This window comes from Silene latifolia, unplaced genomic scaffold (genome assembly GCF_048544455.1).
Source record: "Silene latifolia isolate original U9 population unplaced genomic scaffold, ASM4854445v1 scaffold_348, whole genome shotgun sequence".
NCBI classification, from domain to species: Eukaryota; Viridiplantae; Streptophyta; class Magnoliopsida; order Caryophyllales; family Caryophyllaceae; genus Silene; species Silene latifolia.
Window position 1 is genome coordinate 59,895 of NW_027413278.1, and position 15,124 is coordinate 75,018.

The 15,124-nt window shown below is 42.1% G+C and overlaps 1 non-coding gene across 1 annotated transcript; it reads right to left on the bottom strand.

Moving 5' to 3' along the window:
• Positions 1 to 3,038: 3,038 nt before the first annotated feature.
• On the bottom strand, positions 3,039 to 3,145 carry LOC141639347 (small nucleolar RNA R71). Its single transcript, XR_012542484.1, has one exon. It is a non-coding gene; the product is annotated as a small nucleolar RNA R71 (small nucleolar RNA).
• Positions 3,146 to 15,124: the final 11,979 nt, after the last annotated feature.

The window sequence follows — 15,124 nt, forward strand, 5'->3', positions numbered from 1 at the left end:
AAAAAAGAGTGCTGTACTGTAGAGGCAGTCGATCGACTGCCAATTATGGTCGATCGACCGCTGCCCAAGAAGAGAAAAAGAAAAATCAATTCGCATGATTCAAGTCTTTATTCAAATGGCGATTTTTGCTCCCATGTTTCATTTGTACCTTATGGGGAGTTGATTATTTCGGAAATTGTGAGTTTTGTGCTTGCTATAGCACCGTGTGGATTGAAGTTTGAGAAAGAAGTGGATATTTTCATATGGTTTTGTTACGGTACTAGCTTGATCACCTGTACCCCCACATTCCCATAAATGTTTTGCCTTTCCTGCCCATTTCCTCACATATCCCATATATACCTCGGCATGTGTCATGGTCATTTGTTCGGTTGGAATGCATATGTACGGTTGTAGAGATTACTTTCATATTATATTGCAGGCATGTTCTTATAGGTCGTAGTTAGGTGAATGTCACTGATATAGGATTCTTTTGCACCCTTTTTCCCTTCTAATTCCATGCTTTCCGACTCCATTTGAGTCGGTTTTGTGCTTCCTCTCTCGAATTTCGTGTCCCAATTCCCTTTACTATGACGTTGTGGCCTCCTTGCAGAAATTGAGGCGGGAATGGGTGATATGAAGCAAGGAAGACGGGTTTACTAAGCTTTGCATGGAAGAAGATGGGAATTATGATGAGAGGTAATCCCAGCCGGTAGGCCGGCTGGGGATACGTGTATATACAGCTGAAGAAGAAATCAAGCAAGGGGCATCCCCAGCCGGTGGCCCGGCAGCCGGTCAGCCGGCTGGGAAAACATATAAGCTGAATTCACAAGTTTTTGAAGGAAGTTACAGGAACTTCCCAGCCGGTCAAATGACCGGCAGCCGGCCAGCCGGCTGGGAGTTCCCCCAAACCCAGAAGTCAAGATTCAAAGACAAACGTGTCCTCAGCCGGTCAGTGACCGGCAGCCGGTTGACCGGCCAGACATACCTGATGACTCCCAAGATTTATTTCAACTTCCAGGGATCTCCCAGCCGGCCAGAAGACTGGCAGCCGGTTGACCGGCCGGGAATGCAGACTCGTGTTTTCAAGCCCATTTCAAATCCTACCCTAATCCTGGTGGAAACTATATATACCCCCTCCCTTAACCATTTTGTACACACTCTCCCAGATCTGAAATTATTTCCTTTTCCAAGTTTCAAACTTTGTTAATCAATTGTTAATCATTCCTTAATTAGACAAGTTATTCAATTAGTTAGTAATTGAAATTGGGTTGTAAGAAGATTGAAGGTTACTCCTTCTTTATTTTTCTATCCTAATTCCTTTTCTTGCTATTGAGTTGGTATTATTTCTCTCCCTATTTTCATTAGTTTACATTTGCTTTTTCTTTAAGTTGGCTTGGTTGTTTATGTTAAATTTGCATCCTTGTTGTTTGATTGTTGTTTTTTTCTTTATTGTTCATCTTTTCATTTTTCATCTTTGTTGTTTACGCCCAAAGATTCAGTCTTTGAGTTTATTAAGTTAAAGTTTGTGCCTTTAGTTTAATCTTTATTGTCTCTTGAATTAAATTGTCTTTCCTTATAATTTAAGTTGGGTATTTGCATGATTAGTAATAGAATTTGTTCTTCCACCATGTTTATGCTTAAAGACTCCATCTTTATTGTTTATCTTGCCTTTAGAAACATGATGAGTGAGTAGTTACCCTTCTAGGGTTTAGGGGGAGCCTAAATAGGATTAGTGGGCATGATTAGTTGATAAGTTTTGAGTCTTTGGTGTAGGAATTTGTCCTTCTTAGCATTGCATACAAGGTGTTCGACGAATTGTGTGAGTGAAAGCTTGTGCCTTTTTGTCTTAATAACTTAATTCCTCCTTTGAATGAAAATTTGTTGGTGGTCTTGTTGCATGTTTTGAAATAGTTGTTGCTCAACAAAAGTTGTTAACCGCCTCTAGGACGAACCCTCACCTTAGACTATTTTATCGACTTGTCGCCCCTAGTTCATTTAGGTGACCCCGAAGACCCTAGTCTCTTAATCAATCGTATTCACCTTCATTCAATCGTTTTCTTAGTTGCTCTAGTAGTTGAAATAAAAACCCTTTTCCTTCATTTTTGACTAGACTTGACTCTTAGTTAGGCTAAGTAGAAACCCCCGCCGTCTTCGTGTTCGACCCCGATTTACAACTAGATTGGGTTATTATTGTTGGTGGTAAGTGTGTTGACCCCACCGTTGAAAACTTACCCATCAAATGGCGCCGTTGCCGGGGATGGCGTTAGGTTATGCTTAGTTTTTGCTTAGAGTCTTTGCTTTAGTCTTATCTCAATTGTTAGTTTGTTTTAGTAGTTGTGTGTTCTTTGTAGAGTGTGTGATTTCTTGCCTTACCCTAGTGTGTAAAAACACTAGGAGACTAATGATTTGTCAAGTGCATGCCTAGAAGGAACCACCAAGCTCTTCTCTTCAACTCCGACCCCGAAAGGCTTTTTAGAACCTTGAGGACAAGGACCCTTGAGAGAGTTAGGAATAGTTACCCTCAAGCAAACTTGGACCAACCAAATTCACACATCCCACAAAATATTGATACCACAACCACCCTTCAACCAAACCTCACAATTGAGACTCTACTAGAAAACCCCTTTCATAACTTCCCTAATTATAATAGCCCACCTCAAACACCACCACATCAAGTACCAAATCCACCACCACAAATGGCTCTTAGAGATCACAACCGGCCTAACCATAATGATTCATGTAACCCTATCAATTTTGGCACCTTGGCCCCAAACAACTTTGAAATGCATCCCGCCCAAGTCGGGTTAATTGAGAAGGACTTGTTTGGGGGGCATATTGAAGAGGATGCCCATGCTCATCTCCGGAAGTTTAAGAGGAAAGTTTCAATGATGAAGAAGAATGGGGTGTCCGAAGACACCTTGAGAATGATGTTGTTTCCGTTTTCATTGACGGGGAAAGCGGACCGCTGGTTGAACATTCACCCACCGGATACCTTCACTACTTGGGATGCCTTGGCTAAAGCATTCATGGCCAAATACTACCCCTCCTCAAAGACCGCGATGCTCCGTAATGAGATTCATACGTTTCAACAAGAGGATGGAGAGTCTTTGGGTGAAGCTTGGGACCGTTATCAAGACTTGATAGCAAGTTGCCCCCACCATGGAATACCGGAATGGTACATCACTCAAACATTCTTCCAAACTTTGCTAACAAGGACTAAGGAGATGGTAAATGCCTCCGCGGGGGGAGGATTTGATCACTTGAGTGATGAAGAGGGCACGACATTGATCAAGAAAATGGTAGATTCGGAGGCAAACTATGGTTCTAGAGGAAACATGCTAAGAAGGAATGGGAAGTTTCCTAAGGAAAACGCCTCCAACTCCGAGACAAATGCCAAGCTCGACTTACTCACAAAACAATTTGAGAAGTTTTCAAGAAATCAAGTGAACCAAGCCGCAATCTCATATGGGGCACCCATGGAAGAAGTGGCTCAAGTCTCAAGTTGTGAGCTTTGTGGAGGAAGTGGTCATACTTATGACTTGTGTGGCAACAATTACAATGGGGTCTATGAAGAGAATGTTCAAGAGGTTAACGCTTTTCAAGGCTTTAACAACAATTCAAGACCCACAAGACCACCTTTCAACAACCCAAACGTCTACAATCCAAATACCAATTTCTACCACCCCGGTTTGAGGAACCACCCCAACTTTAGTTACAAAAGCACCAATGTTCAAAACCCACAACACCTTCAACCACAAGCCCCAACCAACCCACCCGATTTTGCTCAACAAAGGGGAATATTCCCCAACCCAAGACCTAATCCCGGGAACCAAAACCAATGGCCAAACAACAATCAAAACCAAAATTATGGGAATCAAGCACAAGGATACCAAGATTTTGGTGGAAATCAAGGAAACCAAGGGTTTTACCAAGGGAATCAAGTGAATCAAGCAAACCAAGGATTTGGGCAAGGGTATGTTCAAGGGTTTCAAGAACAAGGTCAAGGATCAAACTTCAACAACAATGGTCCAAGAGCTAACTTCCAAGGGGGGCAAAACAACAATCAAGGTCCCAATGCTCGGTATGACTATGGGTTCCCTTTACCCATAGCCAACCAACCTTATCAAGAACCCCAAGGTGAGCTCTCTCAAGTTGAGTTTTTGAAGATGATAAAGAACATGCAAATTCAACATAGTCAAGAGATAGCTAATTTTGCTAAAGCTACTCAACAAGAACAAGCAAACTTGAGGGCTACCTTCCTTAAGGACATGAGGGAAATGGGATATAAGATGGCTTCTCATGCTATGGCCAACCCTCAACGGCCGCCCGGTGGTTTATTGGCTCAAGGACAAAGCTCCAAGGATGCCTCAAATAGCCACCATGCTCATGCGGTAGTGCTAAGGAATGGTGTGGAGCTTGAGGACCCCTACAAGGACCTTGTGGTAGATATGGATGAAAATCCCAAGAGGGATGAGTTGGAAGTAAATGATGAAGAGGAAAGCTCACCCATTGAACAATTGGGTAATGCTAGAGAAGACAAGAAAGGGAAGAAGGCTTTTGAGGATGTGTCTAGAAAGGTAATTCAAGAGGACAAGGATGTTGATGGGTATGTTGAAGACCTCCCTTATGAGGAGGAAGCTATTGAAGAAGTACCTTTGCAACAATCTAAAAAGGTAACAAGGAATTCGACTCCTCCAAAGGTATCTTCAAATTCCCAACTTGTTCCTAAAATTCCTTACCCTTCAAGAGCCATAAGGAGTAGGGAAAACCTTAAGTATACCAAGTTTTGTGACATGCTTGAGAAACTTGAGGTTACCCTACCCTTTACGGAGGTGATAATGAACATGCCAACCTACTTAAAATTTCTAAAAGATATTTTGACAAAGAAAAGAGTCTTGGGTGGCCAAGAAATAGTGGCTATGGAAGAGGCATGTAGTGCTCATATCCTTAATAAAATGCCCACTAAGCTTGGTGACCCGGGGAGCTTTTCAATCCCATGTGTAGTAGGTGGTGTGCCCATATCTAGAGCTCTTTGTGATTTGGAAGCAAGTGTAAGTGTTATTCCTTTGAAGGTTGCCAAGAAAATCGGAATTCAAAACCTTGCTTCCACTTCAATGACTCTCCAATTGGCGGATAGGTCCGTCAAGCACCCTATGGGGGTGCTTGAGGACGTACCCGTCAAAGTTGGAAAGCTTTTAATTCCCGCCGACTTTGTTGTCCTCGATATTCCGGAGGATAGCCACACTCCCATCATCCTTGGTAGGCCATTCTTGGCTACCGGAGGAGTTCTCATTGATGTGAAGAATGGGCAGCTAACCTTCCAAATCGAGGGCAACAACGTCGAATTTAACCTACCGAACATGATGAAAGGACCAAAGATGGAAAGGTTGAGCACTATTGAGTTGGTAGATGAGGTGGTACATGAAGTAACCCGTGAAGAAGCGGAGATGGAAGAGGTTTTTCAAATCTCTTTGCATGATGACGCAATGAAGGAGGACCATGAAGTTGATGAGGAACTATTGAAGAAAGTGGAGGGCTTTCTCCCTCCAAAGGTCCAACTCAAACCCTTGCATCCCTCACTCAAGTATGCTTTCCTTGATTAGGGAGAGGCCTACCCGGTGATCGTTAATGCTAACCTAAGTGAGTCCCAAGAAAAGAAGCTTTTGGAAATCTTGAAAACCCATAGAGGGGCACTTGGGTATAGCATTGATGACATCAAAGGCCTAAGTCCGAGCTTGTGCATGCATAAAATAGTTTTGGAAGAGGGGAGTCAACCCAAGGTTGACGGTCTTAGGCGGATTAACCCAAAGATGGCCGAGGTGGTGAAAAATGAAGTGTTGAAACTTCTATAGGCCGGTATTATATACCAAATTACCGATAGCAAATGGGTTAGTCCGGTCCACGTGGTACCAAAGAAAGGGGGGGTACAAATGGTTGAACAAGAGGATGGCACCACCCTACCTACTAGACCCGTGACCGGGTGGCGCATGTGTATTGACTACCGCAAGCTCAATGCCGCCACCCTAATAGACCACTTCCCAATTCCCTTCATTGACAAAATGCTAGAAAGGCTCGCGGGCCATGCATACTATTGCTTCTTAGACGGTTATTCCGGGTTTTTCCAAATTCCCATCCACCCGGATGACCAAGAGAAGACGACCTTTACTTGTCCAATAGGGGTCTATGCCTACCGTAGGATGCCATTCGGGCTTTGTAATGCGCCCGACACCTTTCAAAGGTGCATGATGGCAATATTTTCCGATTTCCTTGAAAAAAGCATGGAAGTCTTCATGGACGAGTTTAGTGTCCATGGAGACTCGTTTGAGCTTGGTCTTAAGAACTTGGCTAGTGTGTTGAAACGGTGTGAGGAGCACAACCTCGTCCTTAATTGGGAAAAATGCCATTTCATGGTGGAGAAAGGGGTTGTCCTCGGTCACATCGTTTCTAGTAGGGGTATTGAGGTCGATGGGGCTAAAGTTGCGGTCATAGAGAATTTGTCACCCCCCTTCAATGTTAAGGGAGTGAGAAGTTTTCTAGGCCACGCCGGGTTTTATCGGCGTTTTATCAAGGATTTTTCAAAAATAGCAAAGCCCTTAACCTCATTACTCCTTAAGGATTCCCCCTTTGTGTTTGATGATTCTTATCTTGAAGCTTTTAATAGGTTGAAGAGAGCATTGGTCACGGCACCGATAATCCGGTCTCCGGATTGGAACCTTCCTTTTGAGATAATGTGTGATGCTTCGGACTTCGCGGTTGGTGCAGTTCTTGGGCAAGTTGTGGATAAGAAGCATCATGTGATTTATTAAACAAGCAAGACTCTCGACCAAACACAATGTGGATATGCTACAACCGAAAAGGAAATGTTGGCAATTGTTCATGCCGTGGAGAAATTCCGACAATACCTTGTTGGGTGTAAGGTGGTGGTTTACTCCGATCACACCGCCTTGAGACAATTGATGGTGAAGAAAGATGCAAAGCCCCGACTCTTGAGATGGGTCCTACTTCTCCAAGAGTTTGATTTAGAGATTAAGGATAAGGCCGGGTCGGAAAATGTTGTAGCCGACCACCTATCAAGATTGACCGTTGAAGATCATGGGATACAAGACAAGAGTGGACCCATCAATGAGTGGTTACGGGATGATGAACTCATGGAAGTTACCGTCAAAACCCCTTGGTTTGCGGATCTTGCAAACTACATTGTAAGTGGTTTCTTACCGGATGAAATGGAACAAAGAGAAAGGCGGAAGTTGAGAAATGATGCTAGGAGATACTTTTGGAATGACCCACATTTGTTCCGCAAGTGTGGGGATGGAATGTTCCGGAGATGTGTTTCAAGAGAGGAGGGCTTGGAGATTGTCGACCGGGTTCACAATTCCGCCTATGGGGGACACTTGGCCACCTCTAGAACTATTGCCAAGATCCTCCAAGGTGGATTCTATTGGCCCTCCATGTTTAAGGACATCCACTACTTTGTTAAATCTTGTGATGCTTGCCAAAGGGTTGGGAACATTGGAAAGAGGAGTGAGATGCCCTTGACTAATATATTGGAAATTGAGCTTTTTGATTGTTGGGGTATAGACTTCATGGGACCCTTTCCCAACTCTTGTGGAAACGAATACATCATGGTCGCGGTGGACTACGTGTCCAAATGGATTGAAGCGGTCGCCGCCCCCACCAATGATAGCAAGGTAGTGATGAAGCTTTTCAAATGCACGATTTTCCCAAGGTTCGTGATACCTGTCGAAGTGAGTACCAAAAATAATATTTATAAATTCCGAACTACAACTAGGAAGCGGTAGTAAGGGTCGATCCGCAGGGAGGTAGGGAGATAATAGTCGCTTTATATTTCAGTCCAAGGTAACAAATAAGGGGGGTTTTGATTGGATTATGTCTAAGTCTAAATGCGAAAATAAATGAGCAAATAATAAAAATAAATGTAAACTAATGATAAAAAGGAGCTATGATGATCGGGTCACTACAGCTTTGATGGCACAAAAGTCTAGGTAAGTCTCGAAATACAGTCGTGGGTGATGGGTATGACAAGTCCTCTCGGTCCAAATCAACTAATAGCCCCTCTCGGTCTATGCTATTAGTCCCTAGGTGTCACTAATACTAACTTTCGTTCTTGACTAGTGATCCTAATGCCTAAATTACATTATCTTTCGATCTAGCAATTTAGCCGTCTTAATTCGTTAATTAATGCCCTTCCCTATCTTTCGATCTACGGGTTGGTCAAAACTAAGCATCTAACAAATCTCCTCTCGGTCTCATTGCTAAATATTGCACTTAACGAATCAAACAATGCTAATCAAACACGAAGTCAGTCGATCGACCAGCTACCCCAGTCGATCGACCAACCGGCTCAGTCGACCGACTAGTTAAGCCAGTCGATCGACCAAGCCCTAATGCGAGGTCACGTATTCTAATGCCATCTACGCTATAATTCGCCTACATCCTAGCAAGGGTGATTTAGCTAGACATACTGAAAGTAATTACGGCAATAAAATTAACAAATATAACAATGGAATTCATAATCGAAATAATTAAACAAGTAACTAGCATGAATCAACAATACGGCTTTGGGAATCCTAACTAGCAAGAATTAATACTACGAAAACGAATAAAACAATACTGAAATTAAAGATTAAAATTACCGATGCAAAGGAACAAGATGAATCCGAAAGCAAAGATGCGAACTTTATTGAGAAACTAAAGTATTTGAATGTAAACTATGCTAAACTCGAGACCTAATGTCTCTCCTCTAAAAACTGATGATTATTCTGAAAACATAGGTTAGTTATATAGGAATATCACGCACTCTTATTCCTAAACCTAAGAATACATTGGGCTTTCTAATTCTCGATCTTTTAATTTGCGCATCAGCTCGCGTGGTGGTCGATCGACCATTGAGGCCAGTCGATCGACCAAAGGTCTTTGTCTGCACTGCATTTCGACGATTCTGCAGCAGCGCGCACCGATCTTAAAACAGCTGCTATTTCTTCGTTACTTGGTCAAATCAGGCGTTCTACGCGGCGTTGGAAAGCTAAGAGGATAAGCTTTCACCTCAAATTAGAATCACTCGATTATCTGCTCTAGAACTCGAGATATAGCCATCTGAATGAGTCTGCAATATCGTGAAATGCTTCTTTGCTCGTTAAACTCGTACGCACCCTTGCTTTTGCTATCTTTAGGCCTTGAAACGTGCACCAAGCTCATTCCTCGAGTCAATACTCCATGTCAAATGCAATGCTAAGTACTTAGGGACGGATTCGGCTTATTTTCCACTGAAATCTTCATATTCCTACAAAATCACAAGAAAAGGAAGAAATACACGAAACAAGGGAAATAGTAGCATAAACTACTCAATTGAGCTCTGAAATGCGTGTAAAATAGGTTGTAAAACATCATATAAATGACACGCATCAAACTTCTCCAAACCAAACCCTTGCTTGTCCCCAAGCAAGAACTAGACTCGATCCTAAAACCTAATGGAACGAGTTCAATCTCAGAGCGAAATGCAAACTGTCAAGCCTAAACCAATTTAATGCAATAACCAACAATCAATTAGCAATGTGAATCATGCAAACGAGTTATAAAGTCGTTAAAAACTGCTGAACCGTCAACTGTAGAGACTTATCAAATTGGATTCTCACGGGTCGCTCAAATCACTCAAATAAGCACAAGTGAATATATGTAAAGACAGAAGGAAGTAATTTTGTTGTGACTCTCACCTAACTACGACCTATAAGAACATGCCTGCAGTCTAATATGAAAATAATCTCTACAACCGTACATATGCATTCAACCAAACAAATGACCATGACACATGCCGAGGTAAATATGGATATGTGAGGTAATGGGTAAGAAGGGCAAAACAATTATGGAAATGTGGAGGTATAGGCGGCCAAGCTAGTACCCAAATAAAACCATATGACAACAGTACATCCACTTCCCTACTCAAAATCAACAATAAAACCGGTGCTAATAGCAAGCACAAATCTCACAAATTCCATAAATAGTCAACTCCCCATAAGATACAAATGCAACATGGGAGCGAAAATCGCCATTAAATAAAGACTTTGAATTAGGCGATTTTTTCTTTTCTCGGACTTCAGTCGATCGACCAATGAGTCCAGTCGATCGACCATGTATCGAAATTGTTTCTCTTTTTTTTTCCGAATCATTTTTCTTTTTTTTTTTTTTTTTTTTTCTTTTTTTCAACTTTCTCAATTCTTTTTCTTCCTTCATTCTTTCATCCAACATCATCTCAATAAGAGCATAATAACCAAACCGAAATAAACACATTCCCAAAAACTAAGACTACTAGCTTGGCGATGGCAGGCTAAATATAGGATGTAGTTAAGGGACAAAAGGCTAAATTTGGCTATGAGAGGCTCATGGGTAAAATGAATAAAGGGAAACCTCTACCACATGTGTCAACAAACCACAAACCGAATGCATACAGGTATTATGCAGATTAAGTTCATATTTATGCAAATTTATGTAACATGTCTCATAAGGAGTAACTACTCACATCCTAAATAAACTGGTCATAAATGTCACCAGTTATAAGCTCTAAATCTCAGAATATAATGTAGTTTGCCAAAAATCTAAGTCAAGTCTCAAGTTCAGCAAGAAATTAATGAAAACTCGTAGATATGCATATATGATTCTACTAATAACATGTCAATTAGCAAGGCTTATGCATAAATCTGCAAATGCAATGTCATCATTGAAATACTACCGTTCCGATTCAACCTATATGCTAAAATAAACATGCATTTTTTGAAATTTTGAAATTTTTTCAATTTTTTTTTGAATTTTCTGTATATATATAGGAAATGAAATAACAAATGCAAACTGAAGTGCAATAAACGTGAAACAGAAATGCAATAAAACATGTGAATGCAATGCAAAACCCTTCACCAAACCAAATCACACAATGTCCCCATTGTGCAAAATCATGTAATGAAAGAAAAGAGAAACGGGAATTTGCGAGAAAATAAGGAAATACGACATGAAGTGAGACTCGGGAACTCACAAGACTTTAAGCGCAGCAAAAAGGAAACCTCCCAAACCCGGCGTGAGCTAGGAGGTTTGTATGTGAACAACAGATGCTACTAATAGGTACCTGAAAAGACAAACAAAAGACCGCGCGTAATTCCGAGAAAACAATGTTGAAGCACAAAATTATGTGTAAAATAAAGAAACGGAAGAAAACAGAAATATGTCGGAGAATAAAGTGGAGAGAAGACTCCCTCAACTCCGCAAATCGACCAAACACAGCAGGGGAATGATCGAAAATAGGTACAGCAGCGAACACGGTCGATCGACCATAGCAGGCAGTCGATCGACCAAAGTGAAGAGGAACAGAAGCTCCTGGAATGCGCAGCTCAGTCGATCAACCATACTGGCCAGTCGATCGACTGGAAAACCTGCTGTAAGTTCTGATTTCTTCGAATTAGCTCAATCAATTGAGCTATTAAGGTCTATAAACCTGCAAATACACACAATAACGCGCCCGAAATTGCGCAAAACCCAAAGTAACAGTCTGAAGTTTATAAAAAAAAAAAAATCTAAGCAAACCAAACTAAGCGAAGTTTCGCGCACACGAAAAACGATAAATAGTCTAAAAGCAATAAATTGTCTTAAAAAGGTCTAAGAAACGAATCAACGGAAACTGCGGAAAATCTCCGACCAAGGCTTCTGTCTACATGATGTAGCTTCCGCAGTGCTCATCTCGAAAAGTCGGACTCCACTCTACTCCGATGGAATACTCAATGGATCATCTCTAGCATCTTCCCAAGCATGGCCATCATCTTCTAGCTCCTCACACTCAAGATCCGACTCCGAAATTTTGACTGGCTCCTTCTTCTTGGGCTCCTCATCTGGCTCCTCGTCAGTTGCATAGCTCAAACATCCCAAACCGCCTCTCTGAACAATGGGCTCCTTAACAGCTGGAGCGATCAACGGTTCTTCCTTCCCCAAACCAGTTCCTGTAACATCCAAAAAAGAAGAATTTTCCTCCAATTTGCTCCCATTCTGGGGCGAAGGTGTCATAACAGGAATAGGTACAGGTACTGAAGTAGGAATGTCAGAAAGCACAAAATAAGATTTCTTTTCAGAAATCATATTACAGGTCATGGGCCACATGGGGTCTTTCTTCCTAGGGGACGGGGCAAACATAATAGAGTGCTTCCCTACCTTAAATCTCAAAGTTCCTTCCCCTACATCAATTCTCGCACCGGTGTGCGAAAACGGTCTTCCCAAAATAATTGGGGTGTTGACATCTTCAGGAATATCCAAAACAACAAAGTCAATAGGAAAAAAGAACTTTTCAATTTGAACAGGTACATTCTCTAAGACCCATACTTGGTCGAATCGCAGAACGGTCACCATTTGCACGATCATGTCGTAATGGCAAATCTAGTCAATCCCAACTTCTTAGCCGGACTCAAAGGCATAACACCGACACTAGCCCCTAAATCACATAATGCCTTCTCGATTGAGAAGGTACCAATATTGCAGGGGAGAGAAACTACCGGGTCGACGCGTTTATGAGTAGCAGCGTGAGTTAAGTACGAACTAGACTCTTGATTAAATGCATCGACTCCACAACATTCAAAGACCTTTTCTTAGCTAGCAATTGTCTCATAAACTTCATATATGCAGGTATTTGATTAACTAGCTCTAAGAAAGGAATTTGCACGTTAAGACTACGCACGACATCTTTGAATTTGTCGAATGTTACCTCATCTTTGGTCGGCACTAGTCTTTCTGGATAAGGGGCTGTCAGAAGTAGCTTTGCCCTCTCCTCTAGGTCTCTCACACCGACATCAGTGGACTTAGGCTGAAAATCCACTACTTTGTCTTTGTTGTAACTTGACCCTTCTTCAGACCGTCTCAGATATGAACCATTAACCGTCGTGGGGTCATACTTTGGAACCGAAACGGACCCATCAGCATCTGGATCTTGCCTCGATGATTTCGGAGTTGTCGTACCCCGAAACAAGTGATCCCTCAAATTATTGGGCATTGGAGGACGAAATTGTGCATTATCAGCAGCGGCCTCAGTCGATCGACCATGTAGCTTAGTCGATCGACTGGGTTCAACAGTACCAGAAGCTATGTCATTTCGTGGACTGTTCGATCGACTTGGTGATGTGGTCGATCGACCGTGATTACTGCTGATCGTCTTTTTCTCGCCCTTTTTCTTCTTCCCTTTTTCAGACTTTCTCGGGTCCATCGAGCGGACCCGCTCCTCGGCGTCATTGCATGTACGGTCTCAACACGATTCGATTCAGAGAGTGAAATTGACTCGGTATCTCATCCGCATTCTTGTCTAATGTAGCAATTTGAGATATCAGCTTCGTGATTAAGGCCTGATTCGCCGCATTGCTTTTCTGTACCTCCACCATAAGCAGCTGCACTAGACTCGTCAACTCTGCAACTTCATTTTTCAACTCTTGATGTGACGGAGTGGATGGTGGTGGGGCTTCATAAGGAGGCTCATATGGTTGACGCGGTGAAGTAGGAGCGTAGTTATACGAATTGTCGAGCTGAAGTTGATGAAAAGCAAACATCTTCTCCTTAGGGTGCCTGCATGCCTCAGATGTGTGTCCCCTTCCGCCGCATCTCCCACAAAACAGCACCTGCTGATACCCGTCGTTGTGAGTACCAAAAATAAGATTTATAATTTCCTATTAAGACTAACCTAGGCTAGTGGTAACAGGGTCGAACCACAAGGAGGCAGACGTAATTTCTAGCTGTCCAATTCTAGTCTAAGGTAACGAGTGTATGGGTTGAGTTGAATTGGTCTATAGCTAAGAATAGATAAAGACAATAAACTAAAAAGATGGATTAAACAGATAAAGAAAGGGTACTAGGATTGTCGGTTCATTACAGCTTCGGCGGCAGCATACTAAACAGGTCTAAATCGAACACAAGTGAGGCGGGAAACAAGAGGTCCTCTCGGTCCACTCTTACAGATAGCATCTTTCGATCTCGCTATAGGTCCCTAATATCACTAATACTGACTCTCGTCCTGGAAAGTGACTAACGGTCTAAACTCTACCTATCTTTCGATCTCAGCACAGTTTAGTCATCTTAATTGGTGATCTAACAACTTTCCCTATCTTTCGATCTAATGGGTCAGTCATAAATTGAGCATCTAACTGGTCGCATGCATTCGATTCGTTAAATACAACATTAAAATCAATTAAAACGAAAGGTAACCTCACGTGGTCAGTCGATCGACCGAGTATGGCAGTCGATCGACTGACACGCGATTCAGTCCAATTTCAATACTACGCCGCCTACGCCATAATTCCCCTACATCCTAGCACGAATAAACTAGCTACTCATACTAAGAACGATAACGACAATAAAATTGATGAAATAAACAGAAGGATTCATGCTTAAAATAATAGAACAAACGATTAACATAAAATGATGATTACGGTCTCGGGAAACTAACTAGCAATTTCTAAACTATCAACGCAATAAAGATGAACTGGAATAAGAGTAAGTGAATACCGAAATTGCAGAAGGATCGTAACGGAATGATTGAAAGCACAACGAAAATCCAATGCGAAATAGTTTCCCAAACCCTAAAAACTAAACTGAATGTAAAGCGAGGTAAAAACTGGATGATGTATCTGATGTTCTAGGTTACGTTATATTGCAAACATACGTAACACTTATTTCCAAAACCTAAACTCAATGGGCTTGCGCTTCCTCGATCTTTTAATTCTCGTCTGGGATAGCAGATTGGTCGATCGACTGATGGTAGTGGTCGATCGACTGATCCTCGATGTCTGATGAGCTTCGGAACCCGCAGGTTGGTCGATCGACTGATGGTAGTGGTCGATCGACTGCTTGAGCTGCTACTTGACTTCTATAATCTCGTGGATTTATCTTTTGGGCCTTGAAATGCGCACCAAGCTCGTTCCTCGGGTGAATACTTCACGTCAATTGCAATGCAGGATAATCGGGGACGGATTTAGCTCGATTTCCGCTGGATTCTTCACATTTCTGCAATAATGTACAAAAATACGGAAGTAGACGGAAATAGGGAGAAATGTAGCATAAACTACATGAATGAGCTCTGAAATGCGTGTAAAATGGGATGTAAAACATCATATAA